General features: G+C 44.0%; 1 protein-coding gene across 2 annotated transcripts in view; it reads left to right on the top strand.

Moving 5' to 3' along the window:
• The first annotated feature begins 1,830 nt into the window (after positions 1-1,830).
• The window catches only part of sema5a (sema domain, seven thrombospondin repeats (type 1 and type 1-like), transmembrane domain (TM) and short cytoplasmic domain, (semaphorin) 5A), a 187,480-nt gene continuing 169,345 nt past the window's right edge, over positions 1,831-19,965 (top strand). The window contains exon 1 of one of the 2 annotated variants that reach the window (XM_083778497.1): positions 1,831-2,218. The gene's annotated coding sequence lies outside the window, so the exon portion shown is untranslated. The remainder of the gene's footprint in view (positions 2,219-19,965) is intronic. The other variant, XM_083778496.1, reaches the window with a different exon arrangement.

Consider the following 19,965-nt stretch of genomic DNA (forward strand, 5'->3'; position numbering starts at 1 on the left):
TCTGCCTCCCCCCCCCCCCCCCCCCCCCCCGTTCAGGGTGAAACTGCACAGTATAGCTTACTATAATGCCCTTTGATGCTACACAATGTTTAGCCTGCAGTGCTACCCGACGTACTAACTTTGGCACTTCATCGCAGGCTCTCCTGGTGTTTTGAGGAGGCAGAGCTGCTCCCTCTTCAGTTGACAACAAAATAAAAGGTTACGCACGTTTCCCATGATCAATGGCAATGCCGTGGCAAAGGAAGACCACTTGAAATTTAAATTTCAGCTTTAATTTTCTCCCATTGTGAGGGGCTGCATATTTATGAAAATCGCCTGATTTGAATTTGGATGTGTTTGTTGGGTCAATCGCTAGGAGCTACTCGGCCAGGCACTCCTGAAAATGCAGAGGCGTATTATCTGTCTATTGTTGCCTGGATTAATGTCTCTGTCAAACAGACTGTCTCTGTGATATTATTCCATCAAAGCTGTGTTCATGAGTGTTTGGGCTGGGAGCCTCAGGCTGTTCACTTGCTGGGAGATAAATGATTGAAGTGAAGAAAGATGTTACCATCAAAGTATACAAATACGTGACACTGCACAGACAACGCACGCTGCGGCTGTTTAAACTGAATGAATTGTCTCTGTGTGTGTGTGTGTGTGTGTGTGTGTGTGTGTGTGTGTGTGTGTGTGTGTGTGTGTGTGTGTGTGTGTGTGTGTGTGTGTGTGTGTGTGTGTGTGTGTGTGTGTGTGTGTGTGTGTGTGTGTGTGTGTGCGTGTGCGTATCGGCCCCTCTGGTGCCCTCTTGGGGCTATGGAGCCATGTCCCCCACTTTGAAACAAAGTCTTATTTACAAGGAATGGTGTGACTGTGACTTATCTTGTCTGAACGCTAACATCTAATAGTGAATGGCCATTCTCCGCTAATAACTATTGAATTATTATTATTAATTATAGTGCTGTCTACATAACATGCTATAAGTCTGTGTCAAATGCTATCTAAGCCAACAGAAATGCTATCTAAGGATAGCTTCTTAGATACTTTCACTTACTTAATCCTCTTCGCGCTGGATAGCACATACTGTCTTCACCAATGACTGATTTGATTTGATAGAATCAACTATAATTCCCTGGCTCTCAGACAGTCAGTCTCCGACTCTCTCTAATCATCTATAATTCGGTATCATGCATGCTCTGACAAGTGGAGTCTCCCCCAAATGTATAGTTATTATTTCTCCTGTGTGGAACATAAAATAAATGTTATTCTCCCAATCTGCTGAGATTGAAGTATATAGCATTGCATGGGTGGTCTCTCTTTCTTTTTGTATGGGTCAGCGCCGGCCCATCGGCATTACCGATATAGCGACAGTCAATGAAGTTTCAATAATAGGATAGGAGGAATAATAGAAGGTAATTTATTTTACTGAGTCCACCTGCAAGACAGCTGTGTGTGTGCGGCTGCTTGCCACGTCTCCGCGCGGAGATGGAAGTAGTGGACGGCTGCGCGCGCGCGCGTGCGTGGCCGTGGTGGTGGTGGTGGTGGTGGTGGTGGTGGTGGTGGGGGAGGGGGGGGGGGGCACTGATTCTGAATCTCTTGCCAGCGGCAATAATCCTGCTGCTGCTAATGTGAGGCACCGAGCGCAGCACCACTTGACACATCGCGTCACGCACGTCCACTCCGATAGGATTTACGAGGATCCAGCTTTGAATGAATTTACTAGTTGTGAGAAAGTTCTTATTCTTTTTCTCTCTCTCTCTCTCTCTCTCTCCTTCCCGGCGGCTCGCCTATATTATATAGCTGCTTCTTAATAATTTCTTTCTCTCGCGGCCGCGTCCCTGTCAGTCAGTCAGAGCAGCGCATTGTCTCAGCGCGACACACAGTCGGTGTCCAATTTCAAATCCAGCGCAGCTGAGGAGCTATACGCACGGCTGGCTGGCTGCCGGGCTCAGTGGAGACACACACAGCAGAAATACACCGCTCCCTCCACGGGAACAGGAGACCAGACCAGGGACACAAGAGAGAGATACATCTCTACGCACTCTGTGATGAGGATAATGCAATGGACATTTGTTTTACTCATTGAAGACAACAAACAAAAACGAGGATAATTTTTTTTTTTACCTTCACATTTTTTTAAACCTTCCGTTCCTGTTTCTCTGAAGACTCCTCTCTCAGTATTAGGGCAAAGACTCGCGGCTTCGTTCCATACTAGATGAACGGGAGTTGGGCACCTCATTTGGTAAGACGCATATCTTGCATGAGTGGACTGTAGTTGTTATTATTTGACTATGCATCATAAGTGCCCAATGGACTATATAGTAATCGTACATTTTCCATGTCAGAAAAGGAATGTTTCATGTTTGGTTGATCATAATCAAGAAAGGATTATCACACACAATCAATGCCAGAATTATGCCCACCCCCGCGTGGAAATTTCACACGCATAATATAAGGTTGTTGAAAATGGCTAAAATCACATTTGGTTTAAAGTTCTGTTCTAAGTTTTGCGTGGTCATATTTTGCAATGTTGTGCCACTTGGTGGGGCTGGTAACGTTACAGAGCGTGCATGCAGGCCATCGCCAGTCTTTATGTCTAGGCTATTCACGGGATCACGTCGTAGACGGTAGACCTATTTATTTATGTTTTTATTTGTATTTTTTCCCCAGTTTGAATAGGCTGTCTCATGATATTTATAGGCTACTTATGCTATTTGCTGCAGGTGTATAAGCCAAATAGCCTTAAGGCTTTTAGAACAGAAGACGGTATTGCAATGCAACAATAAATTAGATTCCTTCAATATATATAAACTTGTTTTTGGATCCTAGTGTAGGACTATATATAATTTTTGTATTTGGAATACCTCCTCAATCCCAAATACAAAATAAGGTATGCAGGGTTCTGAAAGGGTCTAGGAAGTTGTGTGGTCTGCCAAAGAACAGGGTCTTCCAAGTTCCCCCTCAAGTTTCGTGAGAAGTGCAGTCGAGACAGCATGTTTCACCTCACTGAATTTTCACTGAATTTGCATAGCCCCTCCCAAAAGAAATAAACAAATACATAAAATAAATATTATAATTATTTTTTAAGGGGTGATAGCCCCTCCTATGTCCAGCTTTTGGTGCTAACACAAACTCTGTCCAACACAAACAATAAATCCCATTGACGATGAATGAACAATTTTGAGTGTTCGTTCGTGTAAACAAACATTGCGTAACACAAACATCGAAGACGAAGGTGAGGACGCAAATTCTGACCGGAATGAGATGATGTATGATGATAAGATCGCCCGGCCCTCACTTCACACAGGTGTGATTGTTATTTTATTTTATTTTCGTCTTACAAAACTCCAATTGACAATGAATGGAGAATTTTACGTCATAGCGTCTGAGCAAATCGGCTTAGTGTCTATTTTTCAATCTTTGTTTTAAAAAACGCCATTGACAATGAAGGGAAAATTTGCGTCTAACATTAAATGAAAGTAGCATTGTGATATTAACACTGCCAGCCTCTTCTGATATTGTGGCCTCAAACTCATCAGAGAATTTTACGTCATAGTGTCTGAGCAAATAGGCATATATTAGTGTCTATTTTACGCCATGATGATGTACGAGGATAAGAGCGCCCCTCACATGGGTGTGATTTTTTTTAACAAAAGGTTGCGAAATTTGTGCTAAACCTGCTGGCTTTTAGTTAACTCTCCAGCACCTGTTAAATGATTCTATGATTGGAGTTATTTTGAGTAGAATAAATGTCAAACTTTTTCTGTCCTATGCATTGTAAAGCACAGGGATGACTACACAGTAGTCAGAGTAGTGCATAGTAAAACCTCGCCACCAATTGCCAATAAACAGCTGAGAGAAATAAAATAAATATGAGAGATAATTAAAGATGAAAATCTTGTTATTGTGGTGGAAAAACAATCTGACAGCAATATGATGAAGCTACACATCTAATTACACAGTTACACTACACTACGTGACTTTGTGCAGCTGAACTTACTAAATGCTTCATGCGCTTGACTTGGCATAAGTTCCTAATTGGCCCCCACAGTATGAGCTTTGATGGATGCTTTTCAGCATGCCTTGATGTGTTGATTAGTGTATCATTAACTCAACATAATTGTTCCTTAGGTCAGGCCATTGTTATTGTTAAACGGTGCTTTTTGAGGCAATCATTGGAAGATCTTTTTTATATAGAACTATGCACATGCAAATTTACAGCCAATACAGCATACGCCATTGAAAGCAGAGTCTCTGTTCTGTGTCATTGGTATTCATACAGACTTGTGGTTGTTTTGTTCTTCTTGCTAGAGATTTCAGAACTTGAAAGTAGCATTGTGATATTAACACTGCCAGCCTCTTCTGATGTTGTGGCCTCAAACTCATCAGGTTGCTGTGGCTGCTGAAAAGACCCATATATCCTGTAGAATTACTTCAGTTCACCCCTTTATTAGGCTGCAATGCTAACATCCCTGAGGATGAGGCAGAGATGTTGGAAGAAAAAGAGAAATAAGACATGAGTCTGAGGGAAAGATGATTAGAAAGTGCTGAATTGGGAAAAGGACCTGACATGATACCTTTTGACAAAGTTGAAGATTTATATTGCTGCTGAACTACTTTGGGGCATACGGAAATTTCTGCTGCATGGCAAAACAAATAAATAACATTCGACTGGGCTGGAAATAACACTTAAATGTGTGCCCTGTAGCACCACAATATCAGATTAACACTCAAAAGGTTTGTGTGTCCATATTTAAATAGGTGGTACTGGTAATGCACACTCCTTTCTTCTCTCCTACGCGTCCCCTCCCTCGGAAGAGCAGCGTATGATTAGTGTGTGATTGATATTTTGCCGTGTTGGGAATGTGCCCACGTGGTGACAAGGGACACCAGCACAAAACATAGCAATTAGTCCCAGGCTGAAGAATCCCAGAATGAAAGTGACCCTGGTGCCCCCTGCCATCAGTGCCATGCCACTCGGTCACTATGGAAACGCATTGAGTGACGAGGCCATTGTTGACCAGCTTTGTGATTCTGCATATCTCTGAGGTTGAATGCTTAACAAAAAGGCATTACCATGCGCGTGTGAACTGAACTGACTTTACCCTCTGGCCTGTGGTGCTCTAGGAGTCTAGGTTACTCATTCATCTGACACGAGGAAGAAGGCAGTTTGCCCTTCGTAGACACAACCTCACACAAGATTATAGAATTAATTGCAGTGTGCCGCTTGGAAAACCGATTTATACACGCTCTCCGATGGCTGGTTCGTTGGTGAAGTGGTTTGCTCTTCTTCCCAGCTGTGTTTTGTCCTCCACCGCCACCAGCAGCTATTTATACATTGCAAACATCTTTGCCATTATCTCATCCCCCCTTTTCTCTCTTGCCTCTTCTGATTTGAAGGCCCTAATAGCCCCATAGTGTCCTCCCAAGCTGAAGGCCACCCGCCATAGTGTTTATATTGTTTTTAGCATCGTTTAAACTTCAGGGAGTACCGGAGTAGTGAGTATATGGGACGAGAGAGGGAGGTTTTCTGGGCTGGCCGACTTCACTGACCTTTACTGTAACTAGCCCTTATTTTATCTCTGCCTGGAGAGGGGAAGTTGTCAGGGCTGAAGTAAGTATGTGTGCCTGTCTTCTCATCTCCCTTTCTTCCTCCTATGCTCAGTGATTTACCATGACGACAGCTACGTTGCTATAGCTACCTTCTCAGTTTCCAAGAGGTCACTGGAGTGTCTGTCAATCACGCAGGGAACGTGAAATGTTGGCAAAATGAACCTTTATCAGCAGAAACCAAAGTGTCGAGATGGTTGCTATAGTGATGGGCAGTAGTTCCAGTCCAGTATGTCGAGTGTACAAGCCTTTGTCTTCTCTTGTGGATTGTAGTGTTCATTTCACTGTGACGCTGTGCTGTTGTGAGCTGAGTTTCAGTCTACTCACTGAAGGTTGATTCTGGTAGTTTTCTCCACCTGGAGAGCTGCAGTGTTTTTGAGTGGTGCAACCACTCCTACAACCAGCTTGCAATGTCCTCGTACGTGTTTGTGTGTCTGTGTGTGTGTCTGTGTGTGTGTCTGTCTCGTACTTGTTTGTGTGTCCGTGTGAGCATGAGTATGTGACTTAAAAATAGCAGTAGGGGGCGCCAGAAACAGTGAGAGGGGTAGTGACTCTAATGAGAGAGAGTGAGAGAGGTAGTGACTCTAATGAGAGAGAGAGATAGAGAGAGAGAGAGAGGGGGGGGGGGGGGGGGGAATTGCACCACTCAGTTCACACGTGTGTGATTTTTTCAGAATGTATACGATTACGCGATGCAATAACATCATCCATGTGTATACGCATGCATGTTACACACACGCTTGCCGTTTACATACATACATGCGCACGCACACACGCAGACACATACATACACATACATACAGTAGCTAGCCAAACACACAAATGCACGTCGGTATTATAATGGTAGTCGTAAAGCGAGCACTGGAGGCAGTGGTAATTTCACACTGCATGCTAAACCCGGGAATGATTTCAGTACACAGCTGAGTAGGTGTGATTTCGGACACCTCATTAATTATGTCGCTGTTTGACTACTAGAATACAGCCAGTTTCATGTGTTCACACAAAGTAGAATTGGATCCACTGTACTGCCACCGTACACAGTACATTAGCTCTGTCCCTCAAGCCACCAGTGCTTCCCAAACGGCACACCTTCCATGTGTGCTTTGGGATTTTGTGACAACCTATGCAATATACTGTATATAACTACCGTATATTAAATGTTATGAATTGTTTTATTGTTTTATTTACTATAATGTGTGCACCCATTTCCCAAAACAAAGGCAAATATACCCTCTATAGTCTGTACCTGACATCCCAATTCTGGGCATGACAAAATGGGAAATTGTTCAGTTTTCCCTACTGGTTGCTCTGTGACACGTTGTGAGATTGCTTGTAGATTGTCTTATCTTCTTATCTTATCAACACAGGTGTGCCTTGATATTTTGAATTGCCCATTGGTGTGCCTTGGCCACAATGGGCCATTGCAAACGTCTGCTCTAGCAGCTACAGTACATCCTGAAAACCTGTTCTAATAGCTACAGTATAGCTGCACAATCTGTTTTCAAACCCTGATGGCGTACACAAGGAAATGAGGAATGAGGAAATTATTTGGGTCATTGCTGAATAATCCCCAAAAGCCTCTTTCTTAGTTGAAATCATGTTGGTGGTGGGTCCGTGCCGGTGTTATTATTATAGAAATGTAAACGGCACGACACGTGATAGAGTAAGACATTAAGGCTAAAACACAAAAAGTCCTGGGGACTTGTTTCCATTGTGGTCCTCATCATTGTGACGACCTCATGTATCATGAAAAAAATAACACAATAATACATGTCGGCAACAGATACAAACACTAGACGGAGAAAAAGGGAAAACGGTGGCAGTGAAAGACATTTACCTCTCCTTGTGGTCTTCTAATGGATGTTTTTCAGGACAGTATAATGATCATTTTCCCATGTTTATTCTAAATTTGGGTGGTAGCAGATTATGTTCCCTCTAGTGTTGTGGCTGTGGGTGACACTAACTTTGGAGAAGTATTTACACAGGTATGAGGGTATTGAGGAAATAATGGGGTTGAGAGGTTATATAAAGATTAATCCATAACCATTCCACAACCATCCATAAACATTAAATCCGCTTCAACAGAAGGTGTTAGTGTAGTAAAAGATTTGGATCTGGGTGATGTCCTACTATTATCCCACACTTAAGTTGTGAGGCTGCCGCACAGGAAAACACGGTTTTGCTGTGTGGGGACTGGGGTGGGAGGTTCGAGCCAATGGATGCTCACAGTGGTGGTGTTGGGCGATAGAGGGATAGGAAGAAAAGAAGATATAAAGAAGAGAGTAGAAATTACAGAAGATAGAATATTAAACACTTTGTGGGCCCTTGCAATACTTTAAAAAAATCACTTTCACCTAGAAACTCCATTCACACTTTTTATAATTCACTGTGGAGACACTTTTTACTTTGATATGTTTTATAGTTTCTGAGTTATTTAACTTAAACGCCCAATGCATTCTCAATGGCAATAGCACAAACTTTGGCACCACGTATTAATTTTTTTAAATAATTATACATCTTTTTAAAGACGTCCACAGACTTCTTGGGCAAACAATGTGTTTTAAAGGGAGAGGAAAAGCGACTGCTAGTCACAAATTATGTAAGAAAATAGAACAAAGGAGAGAAGAGGTGGTGAGGAAGGACGCAAGGACTGAATGAGGAAGAGAGAGGACAAATGGAAAATGTACACAGTGAGAGAAATAGGACTGAGAGAGAGGTTCTTAAAATGCTTTAAAAAGCTTGAAAAGACAGAAAGGAAGGAAGAAAAAAAGGGGACGGGAAGTTTAGCTGGTCTTTTGTTTATTGACTGATGGCATGCCAGAGGGCCATCTGAAAGGTGAAATGAGTGATAGATCATAATCACACACACACGCACACGCATGCAGACACACACACACACACACACACACACACACACACACACACACACACACACACACACAGCCTCACATCCATGCACATGCGCAGTCTACTCTGGGCACACGCACACACACTCAACAAACACACACACACACACACACACACAGCTCCCTTGCTTTTTTTTCTCTCTCGGCTGTCACCCAACTGTAATTCCCAGCAAGATGGATGACAGTGAGTCGTGAATGAGAGCATCATTTGATCGCTGTGCTCAAGTCGTATATTTCTGGCTATATAGGAGCGTCTTCTTGCAGGCTGCAGCATGTGCTTCCAAAGTGGTAGAGCCACCAGACTCCATTCTGTGAGACTTTGACACAGTGTTACCCAGTAACCCAACTCGGTCACAATTCAGTTCGGCACAGCATACATTTATTAAACACTTAAAAACCTATATTCCTTGTTCCCTGGGTTGCCAAAGGGGCCTAGTATACATTGTCCCTTCCTTTATTGCATCTACACCACATCTTAAGCTACAAGCTCGCAATGTTTCTCAATGCATTCTGAGCTTGTAGATACTGTATGCTACTTGTGCTATTTTTTGCTACGAATGTTTGCCTAATATAACATGCCCAGTATAGAGACGCTATAGGGTTCATATTGCTTGTGTGCGTGCGTGCGTGCGTGCGTGCGTGCGTGCGTGCGTGCGTGCGTGCGTGCGTGCGTGCATGCGTGCATGCGTGCATGCACGCACGTGTGTGTGTGTGTGCGTAAATTGTACATATATATTTTCTTAAAGATTTGTTTAGGTGACATTGTATTTCCCCAGACTTATCAGTAGTCAGAGATCTCTGATGATCACCTGGCTACTGTACGTGAGACTACATACTTCGTAGTATGATGAATAGCAACATGGATTGGAACTTGTGTCCTTGTGACGCACAAAGTGCACCAGGCACCCCATGTATGCGTGTATTGTTAACTTGTGACTCTTTCCGTGCCAATGTTTGTGCGCTCTCAATAAATATGCATGAAGGCAATGTTTTATGCAGTAGTTTTCATATCAACAGAATGGTGGGATATAAATGGGTCAGTTTGCGTGTTTAGACTTAATGAATTCCGGGCATGTCTTGGTACAACATGTCGTTCTTTTGATGCAATGTGTTTACAGCCACAGAGCCACGCTCCATGGATCGTATTGCTGCAAAGTGATTTGAACAAAGAGTAAATGAATTAATATGGGAAATCCTTTAATCTCTAGAAACTGAAAACTGTTATCTCCACTTTGAAATTGTTCAGAGTGGGCTAATTAGAGCAATAGTTATCTTCTCCACCCCAAAGAAATATTACTCCCCCCACATGGATTAGGGATCCATTTCCTCACTGATTGAATATGAAACATATTTTGAGAAGCATAGTATATTCATCTAATCCGGCCAGACCCACCTTGTATGAAAGTCTGCGATAGCATCTACAAAGACCACCACTTGTTGTTTTGGCCGCGCATGAAAAATGTGAACGGAACAGAGATGGGGAATCAGATTGAAGGAGAGATAGAGCGAGGGAGCGAGAGACGGACACAGACAGAGACACAGACGCAGACAGACACACAGAAACAGGAGATTGGGCGGCATAGATAAAGGTGATGAGACAAAAACTAAAGTTTCCCAGACAGAGGGTGGGGGGGGGGGGGGGGGGGGGGGTGCATGGGCTATTCAAAAGTAAGGCAGATGTGGAGAGAATAAGGCGGAAGATGGCGAGGAGGGGGGTGATAGAGCGATAGAAAGCCACACAGACAGGCTTGCAGCCCTGCATGGCGGCCGTGAGCGAGATTGTTAAATATACATGGAGGAGTTTCTCTCCTGAGGCGGTGGCCTGGCTGGTCCCTTGATGCATTCCTATGGACTTCATCCGTCACTGCCACTGAGAGGGGGGGGAGGGTGGGGGGGGGGGGTATTGGGGTGATTAAGGAGAGCAGGGGAATCAAGGGCAAGAGAGAGAGAGAGTAACAGGGAAATCACGAGGGAGGGAAAGGAAGAAGGACAGGGATTTGATGGATTGAGCGAAAGACAACAAGGAGATATGGGAGGAAGAGAGACAAGGAGGAATGGCAAAGAAAGGTGGAGGAAGGGAGAGAATGAAAGGGAGACAGTTAGTAATTGAAGCGAAAACACACAAAGGCAGAGAGTGAGAGAAAGTCTGAGGCAGCGAGGGGGATGATGGAGTGAGAGAAAGGTTAGAAGAGTGTTGTGTGTTAGAGAGAGAGAGAGAGAGAGAGAGAGAGATAATACCAATAAAAATGAGGGAGAAACTATACCGCTAGTACTAAGGATGGTGAGAGAAGAAGTTAAGATATTAGAAGAAGAGCTAGTGGTTTGACGTAGAACATTTCATTAAACGCTCCAAAAGCTTCTCATGTTCACACACACACACACACACACACACACACAATTCATGCCCTTATTTGCCTATCTAAACTGTGCATGTACTGTGTGTGTACCTGTGTGTGTACCTGTGTGTGTGTGTGTGTGTGTGTGTGTGTGTGTGTGTGTGTGTGTGTGTGTGTGGCCTCCTCAGTCTTCGACACAATACAATGCACCCTCAGTTCTAAAAGGTGAAACCACATCCAGGATGTGTGGTCTGCTCTCTACCCAGCAGCAGCAGTGAACAACACAACTGTGTGTGTGTGTGTGTGTGTGTGTACATGCTTGGACAAACCAATCCTGACAAGAATGAAAGAGCCCCTTAGTTTCTGTGACGAAGACATCGCCTTGTCAACCGCACCTCCGTGCCCGGTCGGCCGGCCCGCTCGCATTGAGTGTCCATGACACTCTGTGCGCGTGAGAAGACCTGGTCATCCAGAGGTCAATTTGCTGCTGTGTCAGCGCAGGGGCTTCAGGTTTCACAGGGACGTCCTTGTTGTGGAAAAATGTAAGCGTCTGATGCGTCTATTAAAAGTTCTGCCAGGTATTGTGGATGCTGAGATGTACAGGAGGTATCACTTACCATTAAAAAAACAAAACTTCTAGAATTATTGCTATAGGAGTGTCCTTGTTTTTTTATTTTTTTTTCTTCACACATACACTGTTGGTTGGCTTTAATACAGTGGTCTGATTATATTGCTGTTCATGAAACAAGAGAATGTCTATCTCCTCCTCCCATTGTGTTATTAAACTCCCCCGAGAAGTGAGTTGTGCTGGAGAGCTGACACTCTGCATAGAGCATAGAGCCCCACAGTCGGTAGATGCTTTTAAGAGAGGACTCAAAACGTTCCTTTTTACCAAAGCATTTTTATAGCCTTGCCCTTATGTTTTAATGTTCCTGTTCTTTTAGATGTTTTTAATGGTGTGTTTGTTTCTTTTGCTTTTATTCACTGCTGTAGCACTTTGAGATTCTTATTTCTTGCGAATATAAAGTGCGTTATAAATAAAATCCATTATTATTATTATTAGCACTCCTCCTTCCTCCGTCATGCCCAGGTGGGACTGAAGGATTGTGGGACTTCTTTAAAGATTCTCTGTGAAGAGCTGGGTTTTTTTCTTGACTCGGGTGCCGCTGCACATTGTACTTTATTTTTTATTTCTTTCTTATTTTATTTCTTTAATTTTTTTTTATAGAACCACCACACTGTGTCTACCGACTTACATACTACCACATGTAAGTCGGTACAATGTGCCAGTGGTTTTGTTGACACCTGGACAGACATCAATCCCACACACCCCCACCCAGCCTGAGCGAGTGAAACACCACAGAGAGATGATGCTGAGGGAGAGAGAGAGGGATGTGTATACTAGAGAACACAGACGGAGAGTCAGAGATCTGGATATCGACACATGGATACACAACAACACATGAGAACACTTGAGGGAGAGAGAGAGAGAGAGACAGACAGACATGTCGTCCATAATTATATCATGCACAGTATACATCTGCTGCTATGCTGCTCACAGACCATATGCTATCTCAGGTACCATGTGTAAATATGTAGATAATTCCCCCTTCTCTCCCCCCTAATTCACTGAAACAAATTTCACACACTTTTTTAAGCTGATTCTGATTCTGACAGACAGATCTACAGACACACACACACACACACACACACACACACACACACACACACACACACACACACACACACACATACACATATATATTTATAGTGGTGTCTTTCACATGCTGCTCTGTTTTCATGTGTGTGTGTGTGTGGGGGCGTGGGGGGGGGGGGGGGGGGCTCCAGGGGTCAGCAGGCTGTCTCAGAATGGCTGGAAGAACTGGCTCCAGTTTCACAGAGGGTGGCTTTCCCAGAGTTAAATCCACTCTCTCTCTCTCTCTCTGCACTCTGCCAATGTGAGACCAGGGGGGCAGTCAGACAGATATTTTGTGAAGCCACAAAGAAATCGGGATTTCCTGGAAGTTCATATAATGGCCTGTTGTGGCGCTGTCATTGGGCCCAAAAAAACCCATAGCCCCATAGAAGTCCATGTATTTGGGCCCAACTTCACCTAGACTATATTACCTTAATAAACATGGTCATGAATACTTTCTGCTTCCAGTCACTAGTTTAAAGTCTCATTTCTAATGTCATAATATTCTTTTTGGAAAATGATGGTCCCATTTATAAAAAAAATGACCATAAAGTCGCGCATGTTCTGAGGGGCGTGGCTACCGTTACAGTCTATGAACGGGATCCCCCACCCACTCGAGTCAAAATAAAAACCAACTAAGAAGAAGGGGGGGAAGTCCCGCCTCGTTGTCTGGGCCAGCCAATGGGCCAGCTGGGCCCAAACAGATCTAGAAAGATGGCGACTTACAATTCAAGGACTGACAGGCTTCATTTTACGTTCATGTTAGACCCGGGGAACGCTTTGTCCATATTTTTTACAGTCTATGTGTGAGACGGACAAATACTGACCACCTTCTTCCCCTTCCCGTTGACCTCAGCTAGAACTGACCTTAGCTTTAACTTGACACTGACTCCTCTGCTGCCCATGGTTAAGTGACTCCTCTGCTGCCCATGGTTAAGTGACTCCTCTGCTGCCCATGGTTAAGCACATTGGCAGAGACATAGGTGTAACCCCAGTGCTGTAGCCTATTATGCTTTCTTTTCAAAATCTTTTTATTTTCGTAAAATAATGAATCTGTGACCTGACACCCATAACAGTATGGGTGTCAGGTCACAGATTCATAGAAAAAAATAAATAAATCTGAATTTAGTATCAGTGACTGAGGTAAACAAACGCACTGTATGAATCACAGAGATCGTGGGCAGACATAATAAAGAAATGGACCGTAACGTAGGACAGGTGATTTGTTTGGACTGAACTGACTGCAGTACCCTGAACTAGTCAGATGTAGGATAAACTCCTACGCATGCGGGAGGATGAAATTCATGTTGACCTGAGGCAGTGTTCTCTCCCTACAAACACAAGGCATTGTTTGCCGTTTGTGTGCAGCAGTTGTTGTCGCTAAAAATACACCCCCTCACCCTCGCCCTCACACTGCCCGCCCGAAGAATAGACCTGTAGACCTTCTGAAGCAAAGCCGTGTCTACGTTGTCCAATGCCCGAGGGCAAGAATGGAAGTAGTTTGTTTATTTCTCTGATTTGGATTAACATATAAATACATTACACGGCTTGGCTGATGAATGTGCAACAATGGAATTCACTCAGTGGTCTGTTATTTCTTTATGTCAGACCACTGCTATGAAGAACAGACTTACTGTGGACGGCGAGTGCTTGGATTTTGCCATATTCAACAGTATACACAAAAGATTGAGAAATAGGCATAATATTGATTCATAATTGAGCAACATTACCGGTGTTTTGCTAGCCGACCTGACATAATGTAGTGGTCGTTTTCTTTACTGTAAAAGTAATTTACAATTGTGTTTACATTCCATAGTCCTACTGTGTCTCTTACAACAAGCTACGCTCAACCCGTCCATCGCTTAAAACAGTGGACTCTCACTACTCGTATAACTCCAGCACCAACACCAGTGTGGGGGAAAAAAATGTGCGTACCTCGTTACGTTTGGAATAGCACCTCGCATCAAGTCACTCCTCGTATCCAGGCAGGCGGGTTACACCTTGATGTTCGACGAGAGTCTGAACAAACCGCTCCAAATGAAACAGGATCAGCACGAAACCCATCCATCCATCCATCCATGGAAAGGTTTTGGAAATTCATCAGAAAAAATGTGTGGGAACCCAGAACCCTGCATTCTTTTTTTTATTTGTAGAATATAAACCAAATAAAGATTCAGAGTATGTAAAAGTTTTTTTTTTAAATCATATTAAAGCCCATGTACATTAGGTATGTCACGGTGTCCGGTGTTACCGTTGCTTCAAAAACTGTTGTTGTACAAGAGAGAGGAATGCTATAATGTTATACAATCAGACACACTGGAAGGTCTGTTTCCATCTGTTTCATTTGGCGCTCAGGAAAGAAAGGCCTGCGGTTCTTTTGGTGCATTGTTTGCATATATCTTTATAAAGTGACTGCACAGGTCTGAGAGAAGGCGTCCATTGAGTATATTTTAACCACCTCTATCTAAACCCGATCTCTCTCCTCTTTCTGCTGTGAACACCATGAATGGGCCCCTGTGAGGTTGTGTGGGGGGTGACAGGGTATAGGTACTGGTAGCAGTTTATAGGTATGGAATAACAGCCATGTGGCAGGCAGCGCTCTCCCTCTCACAATGAGATGCACCCTGTAACCTGTCATTGACATCAAGGGGGGTCCCACACCCCACACAGACTCCCACACAGCCGACAGCCGTGGGGACCCTAATTACAGCCCCACTTCAACAAATATAGGTTTCCTTTTGGCCTGAGTCCCAAAGGAAAAATAAACAAATGAAAGAGCCATTCACCCTTTTGAGTAATTGATAGCCTTGGATAGCCTTGTGCACACGCGCATGTCTTGATATCTCTTCTCAGATAAGAGGTTTGTTTGTCAGTGGAAGTAATTATTGTATACTTTGGCAGGTTTCACATTTAAATTGTTTCTTCTCACCACTGTGACTGTTCCTTTGTGCTTCTTATACACTTTGTTGATCACACTGCTATTCCTCTCTCACTGTGAGTCGGTGACATTCACACACATCCCGCGACTCCTGAGATGGAATTAATTGCATTTTCCTTTACAAAATATAGTCACTTTGATGACTGAGGATTTGGGGGAAGAAAAAAACCCCTCCTACAATATAATTTTCAATTCATTTAATGCTGCTGATAGTGTAGAAATGGAACCTTGAAGTTTCATTTTGGGCCTTTGTGAGTTATGGGTTCATTTCGGTGTGGACAGTGGTAGCTAGGCCTACTGATTAAAGGACCACTTCACCGCTTTTCAACCTCTCTTCATATAATTGGTCCACACTAATGCTCATGATAAAATAGCAAAATTAGTTCAGAAACCCGTCCACCAGTGCAGTGACATCATCAACGGGGAATCCAAGCTAATAGAAACGGCAGACTTTCTATTCCTGAAAAGTTGCAATGCGAAAATGGAAGTCATCATTCTCACGATAATAAAAATCAAAATATATTTAAAAACAAATCTTGTTTAAAAAACAAACTGCCTAACGATGATGGGTTTATGAACTGCAGACAGCCCTCCTATGAGACACAGATCGAGTAGAAAAAATGCACACACATAACCGGCACACAGCTACCTCACCCAGCTATCGCACTGAGCTCCTGATTCCATATTTGCCAGGTCACTGCCATGGTAACCTGAAGCCAAGGTCCTCTGATACGGCTCTAATGGTTGTACCTTAATCTAGGTTGGCGACCAAGGGTGACCAGGCCTTTGCTATAAAGTCCCCAAGACTCTGGCCTGCCTGAGGACCTCAGGTTAGCTAGCTCAGTAAACACTTTAAAATCTCCTTTTAAAACCATTTAATAAAAATGCAATTCTAATTTCTTAATTAAGGGAGTAGCTTGATACTGTATCATTCCAGCTCCATGATTGCTGCTTATTTGTTTTCCCCTAGTGCTTTGGTGCTGGTTATTGGTGTGAATTTGCATTATGTTTCGTTTCACTTAATTCTATCTATATTTAATTACATTTTACATGTACAAGCACGTTGTAACCTTGTTAGGTGCTGTTTGTGCCTGATGTGCCTTAATTTGTCCCAAAGCAGCCACAGCCAACAAAACCTAAGGAACAATTATTATGTGCATGCAATGCTGTTCTGTTTCTGCCCGAGCAATCAGAACACACTGTGGAGTTGCAATGCAATGTCTAGTCTACCCCTGGTTCCACTCATGCGTTGACACACACTGCTTCCTGCTAGTCCCACACGTACGCACACACACAGGGGCACTCATCCACTCTTATGCAGTGGCACACACGCTGCAAATTGTAACTCAGGGGGAGGTGTTTTAACCCATTAAGACCTGAGACCGATTCTACAAATGCCTTCAAATCAATAGTTCTTCTCACACTTTCCAATTTAAAAAAAACTTTTCTGTGGCGCGCTGTGAGCTTGTATATCTGATATTGCTGAATAGCCAATGCTAAAATCTCAAAATGACACAGGCACTTTCCTGGTTTTATCTCTCTCACACGTTGAAAGTGTGCAGATAACACATACGTTTGCATATGCCCCCTGCTATCAGAAAAAGAGTTAAGATTCATGGGCATGTCCCTGGCGAGGTGGGAGGTTGAGACAGAGCTATGCAGTGCACACCTGGAGACCACATGTGGATCACTCTCGCTGCCTCCACCGATGTCGCTGCTGGAAAAAATCCATCGTCATCATTATGGCAAAGGGCGGAGGGGCTCATTAAGGCCATTATTTATGTGCTTGCTGTTTTATCACACCCAGACACAGTCACAATGCAGGCTCCTACACCAGCAGCCCCTGAAGAATTACTTATTGTATGGGCTAAGGGGCACCGTCTAATAGAAAAACCGCAGACACTAACAGTCTGGGGCCAAGCATGAAAAATGCACACAAAAACAAGTCTCACCTTTTGTGGGAGGTGTGGTAAATGTTTTTCCTTCCTGGCTCGTTTATACCTGGTGCGTGAGTTTATTTAAACGTTTGCACTCAGAATGAACCTCCCCGTCCAAATTTGCCCAATTTGGAAGTGTAATGCTTGAGGTAGACGAGGGAGGTTTTACAGGCAATTTGCCCTTTACAATGGCTGCTTTTCGGTTGGTAAGCCAGGATAGAGTTCTGTCTTAAATACTGCAGTAAGCTCCCTCCAGTACAATTTGTGGGTTGTTTCATTCACACACCACTTCCAAGGCAGTAACATTTGCAGGTAGTAGTAGTGTTTTTATCAGTAAAGGTTTGACTCTGTTCAATTAGAATTGTATTGTACTGCAATAAAAATGCAATCTAGAAATAAGCACATGAACGTTGCTCAGATGATCTTAAAAATATGGGGGGGGGGGGTGAAATAGAAATGACTCTTATGGGCAATTTGTCATTATGACTCTTTTTTTCGTTGGCAGTGACTGAAGACTGTTCTAGAGAAACTCTGGCACATTGTAACCACACAAATCTTGTATGGGGGTCCCTAGCACAAGACATTTTCAGATGGGCAAATGCATATTAATTTGGGGGTCCCTGACATGAAAAACCTCTGCTTCAAACAGAGCTGCGTTGTGCAGCCCTGCATGTGTAGCCCCTTAGAGTCAAGTCAGCTCCCTGGGCACCGTGGCCCCAGGCTGTGGGCCTTGGAGTTTCCTCTCCTGCGAGTGAAGGGTGGAACTGTTGCTTTTCCAGCTGGGTCTGGCCACCTCAACATGAAACTGTTCTCCTTGTTGTTTTTTCTGTCCTTATTCAATTACCTCTGTGGGACCACTCTGCTGACACACACACACTCGCTCACAAGCATGCACGCACGCACACACACACACACACACACACACACACACACACACACACACACACACACACACACACACACACACACACACACTGCGTGGAGAGAGAGGACAGCTCAGTGTTATGGCACATGGTGTGTGGTATTTATGGACATCCCAGGTGCTGGCTCTAGCAAGGCCACACTTTCCAACCCCACCCCAATCCTACACACACACACACACACACGCACACACACACACACACACACACACACACACACACACACACACACGTGCGCACCCAAACTCATCTTATTCCCCTCAGTCTTGTTGATTCACGTTTTTCCCCTTGCTGGCCCCCCTCCCTTTGTGCCCTTAAACCTCTGTGAATCCCCCCTCCTCTGCTCCCCAAGCTGCCACCCCTCCCCCTCTACCTGCCTCCTCTTCTCTCTTTAGTTTCTGCAACCTCTCCTCTTCCTTAATTTCCCCTCACCTCACTACTCCACATCCAGACCTCTCTCCCTCTCATCATTACCACTCCTCCTGTAGCTAATCTTCCTCCTGTGAGTGACCCTTGTGTGGCTCTCCTCCTCCTCCTCTCCCTCTCCCAGAGACTCGTCAAGCCTTTTTTCCCCTCACTTGTTTCTCATTACTTTTCCTTTCTTCTGGGAGCAGGTCAGCGCGCGCCTGTAAGCCATTACTCTGTCTAATATCAGTCTTCCCAGACAGCCAGGCAGTGCTGGTCGCACCAGGCTGCACATGCATGCAGGTGCACACGTACGCGCACGCACGCACGCACAATGTGTAAGAGTTGTAAGCTTAAATCTATAAATCTTTTTTTAAGCATAACGACCATTACTCCTGTGACCAGGAAAATGTCCTCACAATGTCTATTCCTGAAATTCTACTATACTTGTGCGGACAAGTATAGTACACACACACACACACACACACACACACACACACACACACACACACACACACACACACACACACAGGCAAACATAGAGAGCACAAATTGATGCAGGTGCACACACGCATGCATCTATCAGATGGACACACACACACACACACACACACACACACACACACACACACACGTCAGCAGAGTGTTCAGTTGGAGCATGTAAATCACTGGATAGATGTAAGATGAACTCACATAAATCTCTTCGTATCCCTTTGTCCGCAGACTGCCTGCCTTTTAACAATACAACTCGCTGCATGCTGTCATGTGATAAATGTACCTTGCCGGCTCCTGTAATAAATATGGCTTTGTATGGTGTGGTTGCACACAAACGCACGCACACACACACCACCGCTTCCCACCAGATGCACACGGTACGTAGAAAAACACACTCAGGAGAAAGTTGGAAGTAAGCAGAAATCGGTACGGTCCCGTCAGCTACACATCTGTGCTCAAGTGCAAACATATTTCAGCATCGTTAAAACGGATACAAGGAGAAGTGTGCCTGTATAAACACAAAAACACACTCGGCGGGGCAAGAGAGACTTTAAACGTTACTGATGCTTTGGGTTCAGGTCGACAGATGTGCACAGCACGCTCTACACTGTGTTCAACTGTCAACATTCAATGTTTACACTGAGGTAAATCAACACAAGTTCAGACTTTCTACTGTGCACAGGGATTGTTGTAAAGAGCGTTGCCTGAGGAGATGAGATTAGCATACATGCAAGTCCATGTATAAA

Source organism: Protomyctophum parallelum (genome assembly GCF_964188405.1).
Source record: "Protomyctophum parallelum genome assembly, chromosome: 12".
Taxonomy (NCBI): Eukaryota; Metazoa; Chordata; class Actinopteri; order Myctophiformes; family Myctophidae; genus Protomyctophum; species Protomyctophum parallelum.